General features: G+C 39.0%; 1 protein-coding gene and 1 long non-coding RNA gene across 6 annotated transcripts in view; one reads left to right on the top strand and one right to left on the bottom strand.

Annotated features, from left to right (window-relative positions):
* The window catches only part of LOC140341391 (uncharacterized), a 143,265-nt gene that overhangs the window by 40,026 nt on the left and 79,965 nt on the right, over positions 1-23,274 (bottom strand). For both annotated transcript variants that reach the window (XR_011922866.1, XR_011922867.1), the window contains one exon: positions 12,962-13,037. This is a non-coding gene — a long non-coding RNA (uncharacterized lncRNA). The remainder of the gene's footprint in view (positions 1-12,961; positions 13,038-23,274) is intronic.
* Positions 1-23,274, top strand: part of CASZ1 (castor zinc finger 1) — a 159,780-nt gene that overhangs the window by 70,165 nt on the left and 66,341 nt on the right. The window lies entirely within an intron of this gene.

The following is a 23,274-nucleotide window of genomic DNA, read 5'->3' as shown; positions in this document are numbered from 1 at the left end:
TGCTAGGGGCAACTGAAAAGTGCTTTCTTTCTTCTGTGAGACTGGAGCAGAGAATCAGTCTCTCTTAGAAAGAGAGCTGCCAGCTAGGTCTCTGCAGGTATGTGGCTCCCAGGGGATCCTGCTGTCACACGTGTGCCATTTCTGTGCCAGGGTCCTGCTGATCTGAGACAGTATTCCTTCCGAAATGATTTTATTTTGGCTTTTCTGCATACATGCCTGCAGTTCAGTGTTACCATGCAAACAAATATTTACCCAAGAGGGTGGTAATTTTATCAGAAACACTTCACTACCATATTGTGTGATTTAGCAGCAATCCAGCCTGGGGTATATGACGATGTATGTTCATGGGATGCAGCATCTGTGCAGATCCCCACCAATCTGAACATGCAACATTCTCTGCTTTTCTGGTATTATATACACTTTTAATGTAATACAAACAAAAATATTGTTCCCAAAAATGTGGAGATAATTGACCTTCAGAGTTTGCAATTTTTTCTCCTGAGGCCAGCCATCCGTGAAATTTTTACCAATAAATTGAAGGGCAGTGACAAAAAAAACTAGCATCATAAGATCATTAAATCCCCTGTTAATTAGGTATAAATGTATTAGATTTTGTCATACTCTATATTGGATTAGAATGCGTCATGTTCTTTTTTTTTTTAGTGCTCACCTATACAGCTTGTTACACGTTGCTGTAAGCTTAAACACCATGTGTCCAGATTCTTGAGGAGATCGCAATGTCGCAAGTCCAGCAGCGGACAGTAATGACAGTGGAAGACGACAGTTTTTTGCCGTCCTGCAGAAGAGTTTGCGTACATCAGATTTTTTTTTTTATTTAAAACAAAACCCCTCTGTGTTGCTTTTGTCACGTTAATTCCCATTTTGCCAACACCAGGGGCCCAGGCAGACGAGTTACCAAGGAACGCAAAATTTTAATTAGTGTATTTTAATCATTCAGGCTTTTCAAGCTAATCCACATACCCCAGAGAATTCCCAAGATGCTGCTCTATGCTGCGTTACCATTTATTGTTGAGTCTATTATAATTACTGTTAGCAGGTGGGGACTGCAAGATGTTTATTATGAGTTTTTCATCTTTAGTGTAATTACTGAGGAAAAAATCACAAAATAAAAAGAAGTGGTGACTCTTTGATTCCTAGACAACACTTTTCACATTTTTCTACAATTTCCCCCACCCCTCTTTATTTTTGGCAACTCCTGGCAGGCAGGTGCAAGCTGCTGGAAGTTTGCTGATACTGTTGGTTCACTGACTGAACCCGGACTGAGATTGGGGGGAGTGATGACAGCGAGTTCAGATAACAATATATTTAAGCTTTCTGAGGGCCACATGTGATCTGAAATAAAGCTAGGTATAATCAAGTGGCCGATTGATGTTGTGTGGGAACAATAAGGTTGCCCCATGAATCAGTACGTGAACATGCATGCTCAGCATTCCTGTACATGTATGCTTATGATTATGGAGCAAAGAGTAGGTGTAAATTACCACGGAATTAGATGGTTGATTTATGCTCTCCTCAGAGAACTCCCCTGGTCAATTGGCCAAAGTGTTTGCATAGTTGCACACTGTCTATAAAGATGTAGTTCTGTGCAAACAAGTTCAGAAGTCCAATAAAATGAGCAGAACTGATCAAAACCAACGATTATTGATGACCTAAGCTACATACACACGTGCAATAATTTTCGTTGGAAAGGATCTTTCACGATCCTTTCCAAGCACTGCTTGATGCATGAACGAGTGCTGCACCGTTCTGTTCTATGGAGAGAGGAGAGGGAGAACGACGGAGCGGCACCCCGTTGCACGCTCTCCCCCTTCGCTTCCATTAGGATCGTTTGGCGTCCATCGTCCGTGGATCTGCCAGAACGGGTGCTGTACACACGCCGGATTCTCGTCCGATATCGGCCCTGAGCAAATTATCGGACGAGAACCATTGCAAGTGTTTATGTAGCCTTAGAAATATGGTGGATGGTGGCCTCAGCAGCCTTTAGAAGACTGGAAATACGATAACATACCTGTATATTTACACAGAGGCAGAAAGGTTGTTCATGGGAATGACAATTAGGCATCTCTAGCAACCATAAATCAAATAGGAACATTAGAAGACTAAAAAATGACAGGTACAGTGATACATTGTAACGTTACATTATTTTAGGTCAATCTGAGTTAAACAGAATTCCTTAGAAGGTCATTTTGAGAGTTTGCCCTGTCCTACCTCTTGGTGGTGGAGAAGGTGTGGTAGCAATGTGATTAAAGATAAGTGAATGTTTGTTTCGTGTTCACTTTATTGCCCGACCAATGTTTCTGCCAGTGCCTAGTTTGACAATAGGGATGTGAAGTGTGTTGGACCTGTCCAGAATGTATCATCTCGCTCCAGCCATGCAAGGCTATTAACATAGAACTCTCTTTTTCACTTAATGTTGCATAGATTTCTTTTCTATTAAATGTATTGTAGTGACTTTTATAACAGTCTCTACGTGTGCCTAGCCCTTAAAAGTAACAGTCCAGTTATGCCAAAGATGCCCAGTAAACCAGTTTGGTATACAAAAGTTTGCAATATTTCACCATGATTTGTGAACTCACCGCCTCCACTGTGTACATCCTATCCTTCCTGTTATCTATAAGTTATTTGTTTTTGGAATAATATCCTAAATAATACCAATATATAAGCTGATATGGTCAATTGCTGTCTGTCTACAAATGTTTATAATTGACTGATCTTGGTGGAAGAATCACTATTGGTTCCTTGGCAAGAGGCTGGCATTGGGTTTATCTGCCGATCACCTAACACACACAGCTGTAATAAGTAAACATTTGTATGCTACATTTGGCCATAAAATAGATAAGTTGTTTTACAATCTGATCTTCCTATGAAGTTGGGGATGATCTTAGCTGGCTGTCACCTTCAGACAGCTTCTATGCTCCCCAATATTGTGCATCATGGGCGCTGTAACACATTAGCTGCCAGATGAGACTCTATCATTCATGCAGTAAATGGATCGGTGAAGGAACAGAACTCTTAGAAGCTCATTTGTGGAGAGTGCTTGTCATTTTCTGAAAATGTAAAAAAAAAAAAAAAAAAGCACAACTATTCTTTGTATCCTGAAAGCATTAGAAGGACGTCCATTATAAACCCATTTTACTTTTGTGTGCTTGGGCCCCCCAGCTGTCCCCAGCATGTGATCGACGCAGTTGTTAAACTAGAAGACAAAATAGTTGGCAACTTCCAGAGGTTGTTTTTCAAACTGAGGTTGCTATAGAAACGCTTGGGCCATCCAAGCCAGGGGGACAAAAATATCCCCTCATGCCCCCCTTCAAAACATAAGCAAACTGATATGATATCATGAACATAAGGGCAGCTGACAGAGGAGTGAGTGAAGGGCGTCCTCCTTTCAGATATCGTCTGGGCCTTTTAAAATTTGCATGTTGAGTGTTTTGCTTGAGGGCCTCTTTCCATTTAATCACCGTTTTTAATGCAAAAAAGCAATCATCAACTTTTTATGTAATGCTTAGCACTTGGACTGCTTGAGGACTTCTATGGCGTCACCAAGAAACACGCAGGACTTTCTTAGTGCACTTAGAAATTTACAGTAAGTCTGATAGGGTGCAAACACTAGTCAGGATTATATACACAGTACACATGTAAAAACTGCTGCACCCTAATATCTAGATTCAAAATCATTTGCCATACAGAAATCACAGTGGCTTATGATTGCCGTGTTTAAAATAACCGGACTCTCAGGAGATCCCATACATCTGCAGCATGTGTTGGCCAAGCTGACCATTTAATCTAGACTCCAGAAATATTAAAAAAAAAATGCTTTCCTTGCAGTGATCCTATTCCTTCTCTACACGGGTCAAAACCCTTCTAGGTCTGGGGGGATATAAAGAGCAAATTTACTAACTCATCCATCATTCCCCTGGCGGTTGTTGTGGTTCCTTTTCCATCTGAGCCCTGTGGGTTGTCCGCTCTACATCACTAGCTAAGTACAATAGTAGTACCCGAAAAAAACTGCAGGCAATGGGACTTTCAATTCCTAGGAGGAAGTCGATGTTTTGTAGTTTAGTTATGTTACTGCAGTGTGAGTTCCTCCTCATTGAGCATTGCTATTCCTTTAAAGTGTATATAAAGCCAACTTTGATTGTTTTGGACGGTGTGAAAGGGTGAAAACCCCAGCTCAGTTTCTTTTGCTATCTGTGTCACATCTGGGGAGATTCCCTATGTTTAATAATTGTCTTGGTGACTATGGAAAGTGTGGAAGAATGAAAAAGTTGTCACTGGGGCTGAAGTGAAATCTTCCGATGTTCTGTAAATATCTGTCTGAGAAGCTTTTCCATAATCTTAACCCCTGATGTATCTTGGGACAGGAAATGAATGAAAATCTCAGCACAGGTAAAAAAAACAACTGTAACTAAAGCGTAACCACTATCAGCCATATAAAGGATACAACCAGTAAGGAGTATTTGGGCATTTAATCTGTGATACTAAATAGCTACTTTGCCTTGAGGTGTTTTATACACTTTGTAGGTTTTATTGTACTCCTAAACTCAATACCAAAAACAAACATCTTCTGATTACAACTAACCCGTTATTACCACACTGAGAATTGCCATTCCTTACCAATGCCAGTTCCCCCTGTAGCTCCTCCAACATGTTACATCTTCCTGGTTCTATTCTCCCTGTGGCCGGGAGAGCTTCCAGAGTTGGCCCTGGTGCTAGGGGAACCACTTGGGCAAAGAAGAATTTCAGGAATCTAGCAGGCTGGCATTGCCCCAATCACATAATGGTTGAAGGCAGGGGAGTCAGTCACGACATTGGTCTGTTGTGACCCCTGGATGACACTTTTTATATTAACTGTTGCTGAACGTAAAATCAGCTGTGTAACGTTTTAAAATAAATAGTGTACGAGGAGATTTAAAGCCAAAAAAAGCTTTTAGCAAGTAGAACAAAGCTCTTTTTCTGTATCTTATATACAACATACTAAGCTGTGTCTGCTGGATTGACACATCTATTCCATCTTTAGGGCAAACAATTAAAGATGGGTGAGGATTTAAGTGGTAGGGGGACCCCTTTATAAATAAAAAGGGACAGAAATCAGTTTGTAGTTTTAGGCAGAGATGAAAACCTTATCATTATTATTATCCTATATTTATGAAGCAGTAACATTAGGAAGCACTGTACAATAAATTAAGGTTGCAGATAAAAAATGTGTGCAAGCTATGCCACAACAGTAATCCTGCCCAATCTAAAGCATTGTAGGAACACTAGACTTTCATCATCCAGGATGAACATCTTAGCTGAAGATGTAACCTTAGTACAACGATCCCCTGAGCATGTTCAGCTAGTCATCACTAGTGATCATCACATCCATGATCACTGTTATTTCCTAAAGGGAGGACACAGCGGGGAGAGTCACAGCTTGTTTCACTGGAAGCAATCACTAAATAGCTACCTAATGGAGACACCTATACATGTATAGTATACACAGTGGAGGTGCTTCACTTTAGTTGAGCTGGCTTTCAGCATCTAGGCAGCAAAATATACACAGGACACATACATTCACTCACTTATTTTTAATAAATCCCATTGTAACAGTTTGCATAGTGTAAATAAATCCTTCCTTTAAAACTTGAGATCGGTATAAACATGCTTTGTTGTTAGACAGTAGCTCAGCCTAGAGGTTGAAGTGTATTAAAATGAACGTGCAGCAGTTTGCTGTTGTCAGTGCCACACACCAGATTCATTTGTGTTGGAGAGTTGTTCAGCAGAACTACCGATAAGTGACTCACGGCTGGACACATGTCAGCTTTTATGTACATGTTTAAACACTATTTATCCTGAGCTCCTGTCTGTGAGTACAACTCCTCTCAGCCATATATTACTCTAAAGCTTGTAACTTAGTAGCTGAATGAACTCTGTTTCAAAGGTTAATACCAAAATCTGGAGCGGATTAGGAAAAAATTACTTACAACACCATTAAAATTCTGAACTCTTTTTGTTGTGGCTGTAAATTAATTTAAAATGTCTTTTTTTTTTTAAAGAAAAAAATCCAATAAGAAATTGAGCCAACAGAGTAATCTGTAAAACGTCTGGCAGCAAGGAAAGTGTGGCTTCTATTGACAAGAAAAAATATGGAGCTTAACTAGAACCATATGGCAGCCACTCTGGAGAGAAGTAGCTGCAGAAAGGGAGAGCGGACACAGAGGAGGGCAGACAGGAGTAGATAGGGTGACCGTCTGTCTGCTGATTACTAGGGACAATGTTACCACCCCAGGGGAACCCTAGCCAGAGCTGCTGCCATAGTGAAAGGCACTGTCTTAAAAGGCCGTATTACTGTGAATATCAGCAGGTGTGTATAATGAAGGCGCATCCCTTCTCAAGTATTTCATTATAAACTTCTCTGCTCCTGTCCAATCCCTTGTACATGATATACAAGTTTTCTGCTGATGTGGGGAACCATCTGTTTTTGCTGGCTAGGAGACATTTGACATTGTGCCCTTCCTAATGTCCATTTTAAACTTCTATTGTCTGACCAGCAGTCCTACCTGCATCAGTTTAAATTAAGGCGCTAGTACATCGTAACAGGATTTGCTTAAAGCTTCACCTCGGGCTGCTTTAAGCAAATCCTTATGCATTGGGGTCCCCCTAGCACAGACAATAAATTTGCTGAAGGGATAAGTACTAAATTTTATACCATTCCTTGCTTTCCCAGCAGACGCTTTTCCTTCTTTCCAACTCTCCCAGGGTGAGGTCAGATTGTGCCTATCCTCACATACATTGCAGGACTGCTGGTCCTGCAATGTATGTCATTTCAGAGAGCTGCAACTAACTATATGGATGTGATCACAGGACATTTCTCAAGATGTGTTAAAATAGTCACTTGTATTCTCCACCGAAGTCCCAAGAAAGAAAATATGGAAACATAGTTAAGATATAGGGTCAGGTCATCGTCACCTTATGACAGGAAATGCTTGAATAAAGGTATTTTATAGCAGGATCACCAGGTATTATTTTAATAAATGCTGCAAATTAAAAAAAAACTTTTCAAATATTTATGAAAGATTGTATGAAATTACATATACTAATATAGTAAAGCCACTAGCCAGATCACCTACTTCTGCCTAAAATCGTGAAATTCTAGGCTTAGGCTGCACTTGTCTTTCCATGGACCTGGTCCTGTTGGTGTATGTCAAAATTATAAATAGGAAGGATGTAGCTGCCTCCCAGTCCCTGCATGTCCTTCCCTCCTCTTTTTCTGTAATATAGGCAGCCACGGATTCCCTGACCCTGCTGCAGATTTAGATCAGTCTATCCCTGTGTTTTCAGAGCTAGGTCTGATCACTCGAGTTATAGTTAACAAACCATATCATTTTCTGTCACCCGAGGAAATGTTCCTCACTGCTTGCTTCATGCTGTGGGTCAGGTTAGTAATTCACATCCTTGTGCTGGCATTATAGTGCATTCTCCCATGTGATGTAACAACGTTATATAGCCAGAATGGAAGAGAATAAAATATTGAAGACAGAATTTCCATACACACTTTCTTAATGAATATGCATATCTAATTGTAATCCTCCAAAAAATGTGGTTTAAGAGAAGTTGAACTCACACATAGCACCTGTTATAATTATATACATTTAGAATTGGATACAATAGAGAACTGTGCAATAAAAATTGAATTTGTACAAGGATGACATATTTGATAAGAGATAAGTTGCAGTGATGGGCCTAAAGTACAGATTGCGTTAAATTACTAAATCCTAAACCATCAGATTCATCTCCTACCTTCATGGAAGGTGTTAATGCAGATCACCTTCTGGAGGGATTAGCTGTATGACAAGAAGACATACAATGGCTCTGTTATTTATTCTCAGACAATTAAGCTTCCTCTGCCTGTGTCAGTAAATGATGACAGAGGTTCTATCCTTTGTTTTTCCCTGCCTGTGATTCACCCAGACATTGTGCTGTCACAGTGGCATTTCTCAAATTAAATAACCCTATTACCAACCTTCAGAGCAACAGTTCCCAAAGCTACAGGTCCCTGTGCAAATATAGACCACATGCAATATGACATTTTACATCAAAGACAATGCAAATAAAGCCATACTACATAGCAGCTAATAACAAGTTTGCTTTTAGTTTCCAAGTTGTGCTTCACTATGTCACCTTAACTCTGATTGGGTTAGAATTAGAATAACGAAACCTTTCAGATGTGTTTTCTTCCTGCCTGGACTGGCTGCTTTTTGCCAACCCTCTTGGTGGGATTAATGCCGTCTATTCCCAGCCACAAAGAAAAATGATTTTTTTTTCATGGCTGTCGTGGTGGAGAGAAATTTTCTTCCTCTCCATTTCTGGTCCCCTCTGACATGTGTTGCACATTAAACCTTCATTTCCCAAGATTTACAACACATTAAGTAATTTGTAGGTTATTTCAACTTTAATCTGCTGAACTCAAGAAAACCAGAATTAAATTTAAAACACACAATAGCATGAAATGACAGGGAACAGATTTTTTTCCCACTGAAACTGTCTCTTTTTTCCTGTTTTAATGTCTCTTCTAATTGTAATCATAACTGAGCATTTATTATATAATTTTCATAAAGTTATTATTGTATTGGAGGATTTATTAACTTTTATTTAAAATAGGAAGATGTTTTAGAATAGCAGGAAACAAAAAAACTAGGGAAAAAGGGATAGTACAGGGGAAGAATGTTCTGGAGCACACTTGAGCTGACCCCCTATCCTATTTATTTCAGCTTTTTCTAATACAGTAGAATAGGTGGAAACATGTATTCCCTGGCTTCTTCAAAGCGCCTGCTTCATCTTCAAATAAACGGACTTGTTCCTGAATTGTATATTAATTGCCCTCCCCAGCTTTATAAGTAAAATACACTGGATAGAGCAGTAAGGTCCAGGGGTAAGGGTGGATATAACACCACATATCACAGCGCACTCATTCAGTGCCTCAACACAATTACTCTCATGATTTTACATAAATCTCCTCTTTCAGAACCTTTTCTGTTCGAGACATATTTTCCCTTTTTCTTGCTACCATCAAATTAAGTAACCTGTCAATAAAGACCTCAACTAAACCCAAGTAAGACCACAAGTAGTGTGTCAAAGTGGTCTCAGATTAATTTTGTATGTGTTCTGTGCAGAACACAATTACCATACAATGAAAAGTCAACACGTGGAAAATGAGTAGCAGTACTGTGTACCCATACATAATATTCAGCACAAATAACATGATAAATAGCATTGTACACAAGCCCACACATTGAGTAATAGACATCAACAAGATTTAAACCGTGCACAAAGCGGTGTCATGGATGAACCCTATAGAGTAAGAATGTGGTTTACAACAAACATATAATTATGTCAGTAATTGTAAACTAGAGGAAACATCTGCAAACAAGGTAGACATTTAATTGTTCCATTGCATAGATGGAGGACTGGTAGAATGTTTCTATGTTGTCCTTTACCTTTAGTGTTCAAATTATTGTACAACAAATAGAAAATATGTTTTGTTTTTTTCCTTCTAAAGCTGGCATTTTATTGCTTGGTATTGCTTTATTGTGGTTATCTCTGCGTCTTGTTGCATTTATTTTATACCAAAGGGTTAAATCTGCCAATGGGAGATTCAGGTTCGAAATTGCTTTGTGGCCTAGGACTGTGAATACTGCAGGGTACAGGGAACACTGGATGCAAAGAACTGGTGAGGATGTCACATTTAGTCTGTGCTGTCTGAGAGGTGACTCATGTTGTCCCCTCTGGTCTGAGTCTGAACCAAGTGTATATCTGCATGTGGGAGACACAAGATGCAGAGCGTGGATTTGGAGGCGGCTGTGGCGCCCTGGGTGGCAGGGAGTTCCCTATTACCTCTGTGGTATTGCTGGAAGGCTTCTTTAGTGGCCCCCCGGGACATTGCCTCTGCTGAGTCTTGTGCTACAGACAGTTGCCCTGTTTCTCCTTGGAGCCCCAGCTCCCAGCTTCTCCCCAGCCAGGGACTGTGGAGCTCCAATGAAAATGATGATATGTGACAATCAGTCACAGCAATTAGTGTTTTGGTTAACGGGCCTTTTTTGTTTTCTCTCACCCAGACAGAATGTCACAAATAAATCCTTGCCCGCATTTGCATATTAATTGGATCGCAGACGTCAAGCATCTTTCATTAAACAAAATGATCTGCATATTTGGAGACATAAAATAGTTATTTTGATGGGTTTTTTCCTAAGATCAGGGGGCGGGGGAGGAAGGTGATGGAAGCCATCGAGAATGTTGGTACAGGAGAGGGGTGAAGGCAGGAAAATAAATCGGAAGAGATTAACTCTGCGACTGCCGCACACAGCGCTCACACCATTACCAATATTTACATAGAGATGGGCAAATATATTGTGATGCATATGTTCTATGTGGGTGCAAAACACAACGTGTCCTTGTTTTCCACATAATCATATTAATCCAGCTAGACAGACCTGGAAGTTGTATAGTACTTTACATCCTGACACTATGCACTCTTCTGCACCCTCCACATAAATGCTGGGAGCCCCGAAGTGGTAAATTTCAGGCCCTCTGTAGTTAAGTTATGGCTTCTACAAACCCACTTACAAGCACCTTTCTTGCCAAACTATTTTTTGGTGTCCTTTTTCCACCCTGCTCCCTCTCTGCCTCCCTCCCGCATTTGTCTTTCACTGTCCTGCTGTTAAGTTTTTTTGCAATCCTGAACTTCAGCAGTCGTTGGCATCCAGGCAGCATTATCACACACACTGGAAATAACCCAGAAAGCTGGCAGCCCCATATTAGGGAAAGAATCCCTGTCACAAAGCAAGTGAACACAAAATTTATTGACAAGGCAGTGTGACTGGAGGCAGCTTGTACTGAGCCCTCCCTTTACCCTCTGCTTCCCCCATGCCATCGCCTAACACAGCACAAGCCACACTGACAGACGACAACAAAAAGCCCTGCTCGCTGCTGATTCTTATATTTAGATTATCCCTCGTTGTCCTTTTGCAGAGCTGCCTTTCCCACCCCCTTTCCACTATGTACCCTCTACTTTCCATTTCTGGAACCGGTTGATTTATATATTTATTTTTCATTCTTTTTCGTTAAAAAGTTTTTCACAGGTGAAGCAACATTTTTTGTCAGTGTTACATTGTTCTTAAAATATTGTTTTGTGATCTGAAAGTTATACCTAAGTCAGTCGAAGTCAAGAATTTTACCCATAACCTTGCATTTACCTAAGGCCTAAGTGATCAGTCAGAAAGGTAGAAACCAGTTTAATCCCTTCATTGAAAGGGCTGCTGATCTCCTGCGTTTTTTTTAAAGAAATTTCCTGTCTTTATTAACTCCAACATTGGGCCTGATTTATTAAAGCTCTCCCAGCCTGGAGAGGATACACTTTCATCAGTGAAGCTGGGTAATTCAGCAAACCTGGAATGGATCTGGTCCAGGATTTAAAACATTTACTATCAAATAGCAAATGCGTTTTAAGAAATCCATTCCAGATTTGCTGGATCACCCAGCTTCACTGATGAAAGTGTAGCCTCCCCAACCTTGTAGAACTTTAATAAATCAGGCCTTATGACTGCTCAGTGTTTCTCAGGGCTAGTGACAACAGTAGACCATATCTGCATAATGTTTGATAAGGAAATGCTTGTAGTTTACATAAAACCTGTGTCACAATGCAGGAATAGAAATCCAAAGAAAAACTATTCTATAACAGGAAGTGCCTGAACAATGTCCTTCATGGTAGGATTACAAAAAAATTACTTAATTAAAAGCTTTAGTTATGTAGAGATTGAGGATGATTGAAACGTACCTAGTAAGTCAGGATGAAAAGATATAAGTCCATCAAGTTCAACCACTAAGGAAATAAACATATCCCAGATAAAGAACCATTTACATGTTAAATATATGATTTAGTGTCAGGATTACAGTGCTTATCCCTGACAATGAAATCTATTAGTGTACTTTGGCTTCATAAATTAGCAACTCTAGGATTTTTTAGCAAGGTAATGGGACATCCTGCTCTGATGATAAAGACTATGTATGGTAAATTATAGGAACTTTTCTTTTTATTTTTTTCTGGGAAGGCCTCACTGTGGGTTTACAGACTGGGAGTATTCAGTGCAGATGACATGTGGTAGCTTTTTATAACACTTTCACTTCAGCATCCAGCATAGTTGAAAAGCAAACAAGTTACTGAAATGACCTTGAGTCTCCTGAAGTTGGTTAATCTTAGCCAAGACTTCATTCTCTGTGTGCTCATAGTCTAGCAGTGATCGTCATATTCCTTGTTTATTTTGGTTTAATAATTTGTATATTATTATTCTCAGAATTTGTAGGTTAGTAGGGCAATCATAAGGAAAAGACTGGAAGAAAAAAAAAATCTGACTTCAAAACCCTTTGAGACAAATCTTACTTCATTGTGTCCGATCTTCCTGATCCAAATGCTCCGTGGAAAACAGGCATAAATAATTTATGTGTGTATAATAATGCTGCTGTTGTTTCAATAACTGATACAGCTGGTACAAGACTGCGATAAGATGGCTGGAGATGAATCAGTACACATTAATTGATTAAGATGGAGTAACATAAAGTTGCTTTTGCTCGGGTAAACTTTGGTCTGTAGCCAGACATCTTGACTTCCTGCTAAGTAGTGCTGGGAAAACCGTCAACATGTGTAATACATGAGCATTCTTTATAGTGAAATCTTCCGCACCTATGATGAGGTAGCAGTTTCTGCTGGTAGCTGTGGGGTGGGCAGTAATCTTATCTATATACAAGCTGTAATGACAGAAAGCAGCCTTGTATAAGCAGTAATAGCAGCGATAGTGGCAAGAAGACGCCATTTGCAGTACTTTTACTCACTTTTACAACAACTGTGTGAACCAATGCAATATTCCACAACATTTATGTCACATTGTTATATACAAGGATAAACTACCTATAGGGCGCAACGTTCTTCTCAGGCCATTTCAGCCTTGTGTGTGTTGTCAATCTTCATCTTTGGCCCACAAGTCCTATATGTTAAAAAAAAAAACACATTACAAGAAAATACTATATTGCTCAACATATGTTAAACGGGAGTGTAAACCTAAATATTATTTATATCCAAAGGTGCGGCCTGTAGACATTGCCCTGGAAGAGTGTAGAGTGGGCAGGCATTACCTGGACAAACAAGGTTATCTCATCAGTGTGTGACTCTACTATACTAAAAAGGACCAGGCAGATGCCCCGGGATGGTGAAGTGAGAAGTAATGTGGATGGTCAGAACGGGGTGATGTCAGAAGATTTTGTTAATAAAACAGAAGGAGAAGGTTCAATAGGAGTTCTACCAAGACCAACCTAATATTCCTAATGGATCACAATTGTGAAGCCATTAGTCAGACAAGTTTGATTATATTTGGTCCAATACAATATATATAGTATAGTGTGTGTATATGTATGTATATATATATAGTATAATACAGACACATGGCCACCAACACCATCAATGCTTGACAAAAAGAAATACCCCACTGAGAAAATCCTTTAAAGACCCCAATCAAACTAATTTTCCAGGGTTGCTTAATCTTAATCATAGTGGTAAATGTTTTCAGCAGCAGAATGCAAGACTGTATATATCTAGCAGCCAACAGTCAGCTGTAGGTAGAACTTTGCTTTATAACTTTTTAGAATCAGTATGTGAATAAAACTCTAAATACTTCATACATGGGAGTGCAGTGTAATGCTTTTAGATGGTAAAAATAGGCACTGTTTCTTGCAATTTGTATATATATATATTTAATAGAAACTGTTGATAGTGGAACTAAGAAGTTGTATTAGTGTGACACCAGTGAGGGAGATGGAGGACGGATAGCTTGAGAAGCTCTTGGCGAGAAAGTGCAATCACGGTCTTGTTTTATGGACTTCCCTGTCTCACTGCTAAATGTTGTAGTACCAAGTTTATTTAATACTCTTTTAACGGCTGTGCACTTTTGTAAATCAAAATAATTAAAAATAATAAATTTGGGAGTAAATAAATCCCGCATCACCCTGAGCAATAAAAATGTATTCTGTTAGGGATACATCTCAGCTCTCAGAATGGTTTGTGCTGGGAGAGACAAGCTGCTTTCAGCAGCCGAGAGCTTTGGACACCAGCCTTGGGGTTTAGGAAGGATGCCCATAACATTGCGGGCTTCCCTGAAGCAATGCCCTCTGGTTGCCAGCTGGGACTCCAGCTGTGTGGAGTTTCTGTGGGTAGTACCAAGCCAGCGCCAGCTGTAACTTCAGCTGTGTGTTCTTATTCTGTGTGTCGACTGGGACCTCAGCAGTCAGCCCTACCCACCTGCCTTGCCCACAAAACTGGCAGAACCTCCCAGCTGTGTTGTTTTACCTGGGATAAAAGAATGTGTTCAGAATAGGAGAGAATACATTTAGCTATGGAGTCTGCACTGACCTAATATGCAGCCGTGTATGCCAGCTGATGAGATAATGTTAGTGCAGGGAGTGGTCTCCCACATATGTCAGCCAGCTAGGAAAATGCTAAAAGTGTCTTCATTATAAATAATAAAAACACGTGCTGTCTATATTTATCTTGTGCGATTATATAGGGTGTCCCTCCTATTTTATTATTCCAGGAGTAAATAATTCACTAAGTTTATCTACAAGTAAATGTAAGTTTGGTGCTGGTACTTTGTGTTTTTCCAGATGTGGAGGAACTACATGTCACAGAATGCCACGTCCCCCTATTTAATGTACAGCGCTGCGTAATATGTTGGCGCTATATAAATCCTGTTTATTAATAATAATAATAATAATAATAATAATAATAATAATGTCACAGCTTTTGTCAGTTTAAAGGGAAAATGGTGTTGCAAATATGTGAAGTACAATATTTCTATTGTACTTCTATTGTACTTCTATTGAACTAATTTCCCGCAACTTGGGACCAGTGTAGTTGGACTATAATTCTTCAAAAGCTGGAGGGTCACAGTTTTAAATGCCACAGCACTGTTACATATTGTATGTTTCTACAAAATAATTTTGAACAGTTCTATATGTACCCTTCTTATTGGTCAGAACATATAATATTCATCCATTTTGCTTTGATTATAAACAATATGGAAACCTGTACAGAAACGTGTTCACATTACTTAATGTTTATAGTTTTTTTTTTTAAATTCTCAATTGAAACTTACATTTTTCACAATGTATATTGATATTCAATATATTTTTAATAAAACAATTTAACTTTGTAGGAGATCAGACTGTAAGCTGTATTGGGCAGGGTCCTCTTCTCCTCCTGTGTCAGTTTGAACTTGTTAAGTATGCAGGTTTGCCATCTGCAGCCCCTATTTATTGTACAGCGCCGCATAATAAGTTAGTGTTTTTTTTTAAATAAAGGGTAATATTAATATTAAAGATCACATAACCTCCACACTGTGTACTCAACAAAGATTCCTTCATCTATTTTTGTAATCCTAAATCTAAGAAAGTCTATGAGGTTTTATTTTTTCTTTTACTGTGTCACATGTCACATATTCCAGTTCCAGTGTAAGTTTAGAAAACTAGTGCCTCTTTAAATTCTACTTATGACAGTGCGATAAGGAATTTGATGGCTTTATCAGAAATGCCAATGCTTTATTTAGCAGGGTGAGGCATGCAGCATTCTCATTCTGCTGATAAATTGTAAAAGGGAAAAACATGAAAAAAGGCAGCAATAAAAACAGGTTATAATCCAGCAAGATTAGGTCATGTTTAACAGGTGCCGTTTTTTTTATGATTGCTATCAGGAAGACATTATTTCCTTTTTTGGCTTGTTGCAGCTTGACTTATTGCTGGATTGTTGTATTTTTAGGTGTTGGGCAGAGAAATTCCCTAAATAGCTAAAAAATGCATTGTTGTAGTAGGTGTTATTTAAAGAGGCTGCGCTGTGTTCAGCTTGTCACTCGGATTCCAGACACTACAATCCTTTTTAAAAATACTGTTACCCAAACTATATTTGGACTGAAAACTTATTTTTATTGACCTTCCTTGTCTATCAGCTTTCCTAAAGCCAAACTTAACCACTTTTTTGAGATAAATCTCAGGTATATAACAAAAAGGTAATTTGATACAATCTGTATTTATTGTAATTTCCTAACATTCACAGCAGCTTGATATAAACAATGTATCAATCTTCAGCTGTGTTACTGCTCCAAACATATATAGGAAAAAGGTATATTAAAATAGGAAGATCTGCAAACACAGCGCCTCACATAATATAACATAGACCTTATAGAAATCATTTTAATAAACACAAAGTAGCATTAGTAGTGTATTCTAAAATCTACATTGGGCCAAAGGAGATAACTCATGTATATAGCCAATTTTACTTAAATACATCTACCCTGTGTACAAGTTATCCACAGAATAAATGTTGCACAGTTCAGCAAATGTGACAATTCCCCATCAAATTCTAGCTGGACACTTTTTCTACACGAGTTGCTTGAATCTCAATGCTTCAAAACACTTTGCCGGTTGTTTTGAAACCATATAATAAATACGATACTGATCACCAGGAATTGTCCATTGTATGAATACAGTATACAATATTAGAGCCTGCTGAGAATGGACATGGTATAGGCGGGGATCAATTTAAACTTCTATAAACAGTCCATAATTATATTAATATATATAAAAAGAAGCAATCGTGTAATGGATATGTAATTCTTTTGGCTTAATAGTCCCAACTACCTATGAACACTGCCGTAATTTGAAGAATGCTGATAAGTGCTGAGATAATCCAGTTTGGAGGTAAATCACATGTCTGGTTAGGTACCTGTCCCCTGACAATGATATCCTGTAGAAATTTTCAAAGTGTGTTTATTGTTATTTGTATGTCCACCTAAATGCTAAATGTGACCCAGAATATCAACCAATCCTCAACGGAATTGATTTTAAATCTGGAAGTCCCCAAACCCAAAGCTGGTGCCGCACAAAGCACACTTACCAAGCACATTGCTGTTCTATGTAAAAAAAACAAGGGCATTCTCAGCCAATATTGGATCAATATGATTGACTAAACATTGATTGGGATTGCTTGTTGTTTTGTCACTTGAGTAGCTGCTCTACACCTCATGTTTGAGTGGTACATGGTAGTAATTCAAGCTAAGAATTGATATTAAGGAGATATCTATCATTTACATGGTCATGCAGTCATCAATTAGTATATATAAGGCTAAAGTGTGTTGTGTGTAAGTGTACATTCACTGATCAGGAACATACATCCGTGCCTTTTTCAGCTTTCTGAAACAGAAAAGTGGGGAGAGGTTACAATTAGCAATGGTGATGAGTATGGCTCAGAGGAATCTTTCACCAGCAATGAGTCAGAAATTTTTGTCTTATTCACCAAACGGGGCAAATGTTTCACCGTGTATTTTAGAAAATTTCAATATGTAGGAAATGAATGAGGGCTTTAAAGACTCTCTGATTTGCTTCTTCTAAGATGTTTCAGCTCTAAGTTATTGCTGGTTTGGTCATAGTAGTCTGTTTTGGTCGTACCTTGATGCATTTGCACCACTAAAATGTTCTTCATCATTCACTGAAGTAAAAAAAAAATCAGCTTGTTATCAATATGTACAAGCCTAAACAGTGAATGCAGTTTGCATTTTGCAATAGGGCTATTGTGAACATGCAGGTTTTGTTTTTGAGGTGTAATTTTTCATATTTTATATAATGAAGAGATATTCACAATTGTGTCTCCTAGCCTCAGTAATTGTTTTTTTTTTTTTACCGTCGTATAGGGGCCTTTTATTCCCATAACCCAAAGCAAACGTTTATGCTGGGTATTGTCTTATATTTTTCTGTTGATAACTGTGTAACCACGTGCTGTGTGGTTGCAGTCTAGCATTCTGCAATGAGTCCCATTATTTCTGTGTCACTCACATCAAATATGAATAAGTTTACGCATGCAGCCAAGCTGATGAGGAGTATCATATTAACTGATGCAGAGGGGACAGCAGCTGGTGCCTGGGAGAGCTGTCCCTCTTATTGTTCCTCTTATACACAAGTTTTCAGGAACACTCAAATTACTACTTTAGTCACCTTGCATATACAAACCCAATCACACCCACAGATTCATAAATTATTCACACAGTTGTTGAGCTTTTCGGCTCATTTGTTCATTTCTTGCTTCTTAGTTGAATGAGGTATTTTTTTTTCTAACTTTTGTGTAACTTTTCCACCTACTATTTAGAATGTATGTTTGAGCTGTTTCACAATTGCCCGGGGTTCCTTATGAATTTCAGTTAACTGTCAGATCTAATACAGGCATGCCTAAATTCCAGTAGGGATGGGAGGAAATATCTGATGTTGCCTGATGTCAGTTTACAGATTTCTTCTTATTAATGTGTATCAGCCACATATTATTATTATTATTATTATTATTACACAGTATTTATATAGCGCCATCATATTACGCAGTGCTGTACAAAGTCCATAGTCATGTTATTAGCTGTCCCTCAAAGGAGCTCACAATCTAATGCCCCTACCATAGTCATATGTCATTAATGTAGTCTAAGGTCAATTTTTTGGGAAAAGCCAATTAACCTCACTGCATGTTTTTGGGATTTGGAAGGAAACCGGAGTACCCGGAGGAAACCCACACAGACACAGGGAGAACCTGCAAACTCCATGCAGATAATGTCCTGGGACCCAGCGCTGCAAAGGCAGGGGTGCTAACCCCTGAGCCACCGTGCTGCCCTGCATACCCATTGGCTGTAGAGCTATACAGGGGACAGGCCTGGTGATTTAGTATTCAGTGACAGTTTGGGGACCCACAGTCTGGTATCACAAAAATATCACATCACAAAAATAATCTTCTTCCACATGTATAATTTGTGTGTATATATATATATATATATATATATATATATATATAGTAGTAGTACTATTTCATTTTAAATGACTGCGATATCAGTGCAATAAATCCATGTACAAACGTCAGATGATTGTCACCTGAGATGAACAGTCATGGTGTTTTGGGCAAAGATCTGACATAAGTACAGCAATCCCCAAGGGTTGTTCATCAATCCGCCATGGCAGCAGCTTTTCTAACCTGTAAGATTGATGGTCCCCCGAAAGGCTGATAATACACTGTATGATCAAATGCTAAAATCGCCTTTAGATCTACCATCAACTGGGTCTGTATGATTTAAAAACGAATTGAATAGATTGTTGCGCTTTGTCCTTGTATTAAAATATTTTGCGAAAACTAAAGGAGAGACATTGTACAATGAACTTTTATAGAGTATAGCTAGCTTAAGGCATGGGTGCACCACAGACATGAGATCAATACGTAGGACCCATGGGCTGCTAAACCTGTCATGGCAGAATCATGTAAGTTGTCATTCGCTTTTTTATAGAAATATTGTTTAGCTGTCATGTTAATGCTTTGACTTTAGTTTATTCTGAGGTACTGACCTAAAACATATAAAAAGATAATGCTTAGTTTTCGCCACTTTTGATTGCCACAAGAGTTAAAGCCAGGCAATACCAATCAACCAGCTTTTTCTAAAAGATGCAGCTCCCATATGTCTCTTATAACAGGTGTAAGGGCAGCCCAAGTCAGTTTTGCTCTTTTTTTGCATATACTGTTTCCTAGGTTAAAAACTTCCAAATCGTAGCCATATGCCTCTGTAATGCACCTGTGCTGTTTCTTTGTTCACTGTTTGATTGTTCTTATTGTATTCTGGACCTGGAATACCTTCAAGATAGATAGATGGGAGCTTCTATTACTGACTTGATTTTCCTAGGCTCTAGGACTGTCATCTTGATCCTGGTTTTGTTACCAACTGAGTCATAGGTCTAAAACAAGGATACGGGGATAAAAGTGTTCAAACTTTTGAGACTTTATTGAGTGCCTGCTTGTTCCAAACCAATGACTAACCCAAAATTAGGATGCTAGTCATGGGGCTTACAACTTTTTGAACAAATTCTGCAATGAAAACCCTTATATTGCATTCCAGGTCTATGAAAAGCTGAAACGCAGGCTAACATAAAACCACACTTCAAACTTTTATGTCTATGAGAAAATCATTAAATGCATTTGTACATAGAACCAGAATCAGTTTTGTTTTCTGGTTTGTGTAATGCTCTACACAGTAACCCTCAAACTGTGAGAGAGGTCAGCACTCTAAGCCAATCAGATTATGTTTCTTTACGCAGTACTGTTAGTCCTACACTATGAACATGCTTACAGGAGGAAAGAGCAAAGTGATAATGTCATCAGAGTGCTTCCTCTCCGGTATTGTCTGGTCACATGATAGGGTGTGAGATTTACCTGCAGTATAGGCTGTAGGGGGGGCCCAGGCTATGGTGTCTGAATCACAAGACCGTTTTACCAGAAATAAAATTCATTTGGCAGTTTTATTGTTTAAACACTTCACAGATATGTGTCTCAGTTGTGTATTTAGCCGTTTGCCTGCAGTTCAGCTTTAGGATTTGTATATATGACATTTGCTTGTGTCAGAACTGTTTGTATCTCCATACAAGTCAGTGGAGATGTTAAAGCAACATTAAGCATCTTAGTAGGTCAGAAAGACTTTTAGAAACTTCTCAAACTGATTTCAAATACAAGCAAAATACTACTGAAAGCTGCATTTCCCAGAAGCCGCCAATCATGTTGAAACTGTAGGATTGTTTTAGTGCACTTTTGGTTGATGATAGAAAGAACAACTTATATCAGACACTGTGATCATTAAAGTAAAGACATTCTGAGAGAAATTAACATCGTTAGATATTCTTACCCTTCGTTCTTACCACTAAGGACCGGACCCTTCCCTGCTTCCAAAAACAAATATAAAGTTGTGTCTGGAATTGATCTTTAAAGCATAACTACACTTTAATATAGAGCGCAATTATCCTGCTTGCTCCCTTCCCTTACCTAAATTAACCCACCCTTATCCTTTACAGATTCACTAAGATTTAACAAATCCACAGTTTACTTACATCCTGCACTGCATTCTTTCCTGGTTGTGTCTGCAATTGATGGTCCCATATGCTCCTTTGGGATTGTCTCTGTGCTTGAGACATAATCCCATTGAAGCCTATGGTGATGACATGTATAAAAAGCAACCAGGACCATAAGTACTACAACACTGAATGTAAACAAAGAGTAGCTGTCCAATCAGGGGAGAGTGGGTTAGGCTGCGTACACACGTTAAATAATTGTCGTTGGATCTGTCACGATTCTTTCCAACGACAAAAGACTGAACGATGCATGAACAAGCGCCATACATACAGCACCATTCTGCTCAATGGAGGGGTGAGAATGAGCAAGCAGCACCCCGCTGCGCTCCCTTCACTTCCATTACGATCATTCGTGGATCCGCTAGGAACGACAAGCGCTGTACACATGCCAGATTCTCATCCAATATCAGCCCTGAGGCTATTATCGGACATCAATCACGTGACGTGTGTATGTAGTCTTAGTTTAGCTTAAGGGGCAAACAAGATAACAGCAATGTTTCAGAAAATGCAATTATCCTTTAAATCAAAGTGCAGGGATCCCTGGCATGACATGTACCCAAATAAAAACTCAACCATGGTAACTAATAAAAAATATATCTGCATGACTGCCATCTAACATTACCAGCTCATTAAGTCTTAACTGTGTGTGTCTTCACTGAATAGATTCCCCCACATCTCCTGTACACTTAGGACAGCAAGCAAGGAAAACAAACCTCTCATTGAAATTTTAAGTGGATTTCAGTGATAGAATTGGAAAGGGTTACTTCATTTCTAGTTACTTTTTCCCCACTTATTGCTATCAGTTCCATGACAGTGAAGGTGAGGTTTCTTTAGCTTTTGTAAAAATACTTTAGCCCTAAAAAAAAGTGCTTTGCATTATGTAAAGATAGACATCACTCCCAAAATATGCTTTTCCCATTTTGGGAAAATATTTACGTCTGCCCTTCCACGGTAGATTCTTGATTGATAGCTCAGCATATGGAAGACGTTTTTTCTGTGCAAAGATTTGCTGCTCCAAAATGAGTGTACACCATAAAAATATCTGGACTAGTATTCATGTCATTGTGATTTCACACAAGACAATAAAGTGCCCCTGAGCTGGCATACACTTACTTTTGTTTTCTATGTATTTACAAATGTACCTGCCAGTTTCACGCATACACTGCAGCTTCCTGCAGGCATTGTATTAAAATCAGATACATCTTTATTTTGCCAGACACTAATCTTATAAGTAGCAATAAAGCAGAATAAAAAAAACACTTTCCTGTTGACATCAGAAAGGATCCACACAGACCAAATAATAGTAATGGTGCAGAAAATTACACCTTTCACTGGAGTCACAACTGTGCAGGAAGCCAAGCAGCTGTGCTGATGTCAGGAGTGGGGACCCTAATTACTTAGATCGGACAGGTTAGCTTCCCCTGAATCAGGCTAATAGGAGTCAGATGGGATTAGGATTAGCAGCACAGAGCAGAGACAGCGGGTAGCAGTTGATAATCTAATAAATATTCGGAGAATCCTCTAGTTTGAAACACCGGATTAACCACAGCTCAGAGGAGGGCGGGTAGCAAGTGACAAGAGTGCTGAAATGTACAAAATACACACGAAATGATGCTGTATAGTGAAAGTGACAAATGAAACATTCCCTTCTAAATGATCTGTATTATCTCCTCAGACATGAACAATGAGAGGGGTAGACAAATAGTGAAAATAAGTGGACGTGACAGGGTCAGCCATGGACCACCCCCCAGAGCCTTAAATAATAATAAAGTCTCCGTACGTCTAGTGTCTTGCTAGTTTCCTAGTTTGAGAATGTTTGGGACAAGGGAGCTGAGCTTTGTTCATAATAGACTGGAAGCAATGCGCTGGGAACAGTTTCTCAGAAAAGGGACTCCCAGCATGAAAATGGGATTAAGTGGCAACAGAGTGTGCAGCCACCAGTCATTGTGGGAGGCAAGAAATGCAGGACACATGGGGCCTTTCACATCTGAACTTCAATGATCGTTCTCATTTTTTACCTTTCCCCAAAGCTTGCTTACACCTGCTGCAAGGTATCTAAAAGCAAAGCATCATAATGCCACATCCTGAGAAAACCTGGTTGCTTAGTTTAAATATTAAAAAGAAAGATATCCCTATATCCTGACTTTAAGGGGGAATCCATAAGAGAAAGACATTTATGTCTCAATGCGAATGCACTGTTCACCACAATTCTGCCCCCCTCCTGACTTCCTGCTAAGAGCTTTTGGCCAAATGTTGATGGTTTAA

This window comes from Pyxicephalus adspersus, chromosome 11 (genome assembly GCF_032062135.1).
Source record: "Pyxicephalus adspersus chromosome 11, UCB_Pads_2.0, whole genome shotgun sequence".
NCBI classification, from domain to species: Eukaryota; Metazoa; Chordata; class Amphibia; order Anura; family Pyxicephalidae; genus Pyxicephalus; species Pyxicephalus adspersus.
Note: the sequence above shows the minus strand (reverse complement) of the source record. Positions and strands in the feature narration are given on the sequence as shown.